Source organism: Sinocyclocheilus grahami, unplaced genomic scaffold, assembly GCF_001515645.1.
Source record: "Sinocyclocheilus grahami isolate Dianchi unplaced genomic scaffold, SAMN03320097.WGS_v1.1 scaffold2842.1, whole genome shotgun sequence".
NCBI lineage: Eukaryota > Metazoa > Chordata > Actinopteri > Cypriniformes > Cyprinidae > Sinocyclocheilus > Sinocyclocheilus grahami.
The window spans coordinates 20,912-25,779 of record NW_015508017.1 but is presented as its reverse complement, the minus strand read 5'-3'; positions in this window follow the sequence as shown (position 1 = coordinate 25,779).

The following is a 4,868-nucleotide window of genomic DNA, read 5'->3' as shown; positions in this document are numbered from 1 at the left end:
AGCGCACAGAGCTGAAAGGGCTTGAATACTAGAGGATATAGCGCTGAAAGATATTTCAAATGCATCTCAATTTTCAATCAAGTAACGAATTAATGCACAAGTTAATGAAACAATTATATTTTATTTACTGACAACAGGAAACATTAATACATTTATTTATATATTTTTTATTTACTGCATGTGCTATTTTTACCAAAGTATTAGGACATATACAGTATGATGTTGATGTACTGCACAGTACACAGTACATCAACCGTCAGAAACTGGGAAAGCAGAAAACATAGAGGCAAACAAGCACATTGGCCACCTTAAATATTCAGTTCATGTTAGAGTAAATTGTTTGTGTTCTTCACAGCTTGGCCATGTTAAGAAAAACTCCTTGATATTACCATGTTTGTGTAATTCCACCAGTCTACTGACAGCCAAGAAAATGATCTTGATCTTCTGCATAGGACAGTTCCTCCAAAAACGGAAGCTCTGTCATTTGCTCACCCTCATGTTATTTTTATTTATTTTTTTCATCCATATGATCCTTCACTAGATGCCTTTTCACTATAACTTTTATGGGTATGTAAAACAATGTCATGAATTTGTTGTATTCACATTTGTTAAAGGGGGGTACAATGCTGTTTAATGCATTCAGAGTTGTTTACACTGTTAAAGAGTTGGATTCTCATGCTAAGCATGGACAAAGTTTCAAAAAACAATTTGGACGTATGAAATGGTACTTCTGTGCCAAAAAATTTACTTCCGGGTTCGTACAAGTTTCGGATAATTTTTTCGATCGTGGCTCTTAATGATGTAAACAAGGGTGGAACTCCTTATATGGGCATTTCACCCGGAAGAGCGTTGACCAGAGCGAGAGCGAGATCGTGCCCATAAACGAGCTTCATCCGGTGGCATCGCTGCACGGGACTCGCTCGGGAAGAATGTCTCCAAAGAAGTGTGTTTTTGGTTGTAAGGGAAAGATAACTTTGTTCAGCTTCCTAAAGAACCCAGCGTCATGTAAACAGTGGAAACAACTCAAAACTCAGCAACCGAAAACTGATCTGTTTTCAGTTGCTGATTTATATCAAATTTACAGTTCCTCGTGGTTAGTGAAGCGAGAAATCAAGGATGTGATCTATAAGCATTTGGTGGAGCATGGAGTTTTGTTGGAGGTGAGTGAAGCGTGTGTTGCAGATCAGTTGCCAGTTTCCGTGGGTAAGGGGATGGAGCATCCCAAACCTGAGGAGATGGCCAGCATAGATTCTGTCGATCTCCCTTTTCCAAGCGATCCTCGGTTGGCAATCAAACTGAAAGAGTTAGAGTGGAGCAGGCAACAATATCAATGTCAGCTGCTGCATGCTCGCACAGTTGAGCTTGAAACTAAGCGAGCAATCAAGCTCAAGGTGTTGGAGCTTGAGCTCAAAACTAAATCACCTGTTCACCCCTCAGCTGTCACGGTGCGTGCGGGGAGATGAAGTGAGGACTCAATTGCAGGAGAATAGGTTATTTATTTTAATAGTAAAAAATGAAACAAAAACAAACTCAAACCACCCCGAGGGGGAAAAACAGACAGGCAGGCCTAAAGCTGCACACATGCAGACACGAAACACACACAATGAGAAATGACGGATCAGCACAGGACGGCAGACACAAGGAGAATAAATAGGAACCAAACGAGGGAGACACAGGTGGAGCAACTTAAACAATAACGAGGTAACAAGATGGGAGGGGCCAGACAATAGACAGGAGAGAGCACATGGCAACAGACAAACACAACACAAGCCATGTGCTCCCAGAACACAGTCATCTGGTGGCCCTCCTGGGCACACCCGCTGAAGACTGTGACAGAACCCCCCCCTTAAGGAGCGGATTCCAGACACTCCACCAGGAGCAACCCCGGAGGGAGGCGGAACGGAGGTGGATCAGGGGGAGGGATTGTGGGCCAGGCCCGTGTAGTGGACGCTGCAGCTTCATCAGCCGCCTCTGGGGGCGCTGCAACCTCTTCGGCCACCACCGGGAGCACTACAGATTCATCAGCCGCCTCTGGGGGCGCTGCAGCTTTGTCAGCCACCTTCGGGGGCGCTGCAGCCTCTTCAGCCACCTCTAGGGGTGGTGCGGCGGACCCATTCTTCCTTCTCCCCCTCCTCCGTTTCCGAGAGTGTGGCACTGCAGCTTCCTCTGCCACCTCAGGGGACGCTGCAACCTCGTCGGCCACCACCGGGAGCGCTACAGCTTCATCGGCTGTCTCTGGGGGAGCTGTACACAGGTGGAGCAACTTAAACAATAACGAGGTAACAAGATGGGAGGGGCCAGACAATAGACAGGAGAGAGCACATGGCAACAGACAAACACAACACAAGCCATGTGCTCCCAGAACACAGTCATCTGGTGGCCCTCCTGGGCACACCCGCTGAAGACTGTGACATCAGCTGCTGATGGCCTGGTGTGAGCGTGTCTGTGTCGTCACCCATCAGTGCTTCCACTCCATGTCCCATTCCTGCACTTCGACGCAACCCACGAGTAAGTCAACCTGAATTTGATATTAGTCGCCAAATTGCACTAGTATCCCTGTTTTGAGGGAGCGAGGTTGACACTTATTTCACTGTGTTTGAGTGAATCGCCGCCACGTTAAATGGCCACGGAATGTTTGGCCACTGTTGCTGCAATGCAAACTCGTTGGTAAAGCCCAAGAAGTCTGCTCAGTGTTAATGCTTGAGCAGAGCTTGGATTATGATGTAGTGAAGAATTCCGTTTTGCGTGCTTATGAGCTAGTTCATGAAACATACCGGCAAAAGTTGTGAAAACCCCTAGTCAAACGTTTGTTGAATTCGCGAGAGACAAAGCTAATTTGTTTGACAAGTGGTGCACCGCAAACAAAGTAGACACGTTTGAGCAGCTTAAAGAGTTATTACTTTTGGAGAAGTTTAAGAATTGTTTACCGGAGAAAATCGTGGTTTACTTAAATGAGCAGAAAGTGTAATCTCTTTCTGAGGCTGCAGTTTTTTCTGATGAATTTGTACTTGCACACATAGTGTTTTCACCCACAAAGCGTAATTTCCCTGATCGAGTTCGTAGTTCTAAGGATGCCACAGTAGTACCTACGAACATTTTGAGTGCAGACAGTAATGAGAACCGTGAATGCTTTTATTGTCATGAGGTTGGGCACCTCATTGCAAATTGTCCCACCTTGAAACGTAAAGTTAGTAAAACAGCAAACCCTTCGAAAAGTGTTGCATTGATTGAAAGACAGGTTTTGTCACCTGAGTAAAATGTGTCTCTGACTCCAGTGGTTGAGTCTACTTTTGAACCCTTCATTTGTGATGGTATAGTATCACTGAGTGAAGCCGAGTCTGAGTTGAAGCATATTCGCGTCCTCCATGATACTGGCCCTGCCCAATCGTTTATCCTACAAAGTGTGTTGTCATTCTCTGAACAGTCAAGCTGTGGTTCCAATGTGCTGGTGCAAGGTATTGATCTCACAGTAGTTAAAGTTCCTTTACACTATCTCTCCAGTAAGACACTGTAACGAATCAGCTCATGGGAAATATGAATAATTAATATTAATAATTATCAGAATCAGAATCAGAATGAGCTTTATTGCCAGGTATGTTTACACATATGAGGAATTTGTTTTAGTGACAGAAGCTTCCACAGTGTAACAGAATGACAGTGACAGAACAAAAAACACAGATAATAAAAATAAAAATAGAACAAGTAAATAAGGAATAAAAACATATAAATTGACAATTGTGTGTGCAGGTATATTACAAGGTATATACAGTGGGTACGGAAAGTATTCAGACCCCCTTAAATTTTTCACTCTTTGGTATATTGCAGCCATTTGCTAAAATCATTTAAGTTAATTTTTTTTCCTCATTAATGTACACACAGCACCCCATATTGACAGAAAAACACAGAATTGTTGACATTTTTGCAGATTTATTAAAAAAGAAAAACTGAAATATCACATGCCATTAAGCATGAAATACATAAAGACTCTCACAATTATAATAGCGGTACCAATTCAAACCCCCACTTTATCTGCATCTAAGCAAGCCAGCAAATAGGGACACAACAGGGCATCTCAAGTCACGCCCTATTTTAACCTGGACTATCACGCACACACTTTTAAGTTGACAGAGTTTAAACTCATAACTTTCGTTTTATCATGCCCGCATTCTCTCCACCAAAATCTGTAACGAATCAGCTCATGGGAAATATGAATAATTAATCATAACTAGTTATAATTAATTATGAATATTTTAGATCTGCTGTAGATATTTAGCTGACCTCTCAGGGTCAACTGTCTTGTCAATTCTAAGAACGTTAATTTCCTGGTTAAGGGAAATAACTTCCTTACTGTACAATTCTACAAAAGCTTGTAGCGTAAATCTGCATGATTAAGTGATTCAGTTATGAGCAAACAATGAACCACGTCAAGTGTGATACAAGTAAGGTTTTATTAACCACATAAACACTTAAACTAGTCTAACATACTACATAAACACATACACTGGTCTAACATCCTACATAAACACATGAACTGGTCTAACATACACATACACACACACACACACGCATACAGTTGGTATAGGAAAGGGTTAAAGCTTAACTCAGTACAGAGAAGAGAAATAAGGAATGAAGTTATGGAACCATTTGCATATTCAGCAGATCTGCCCGAGAGAAATATCAGATTCTTGGTTCAAACACACCTTTGTAAAAAGGTGCAAATGGTACCTCATGTATCAATTAATAAGGCTAAGTTTGATACTTGCATGTCTCATCTGTCTGAAAGAGAGGTTTGATGTAATCTGAAGTTTCCAGTTGATCTTTGCTGAATTTGGGTCGATGAAAAGAACCAGTTTTGAGTCAGAGGATCT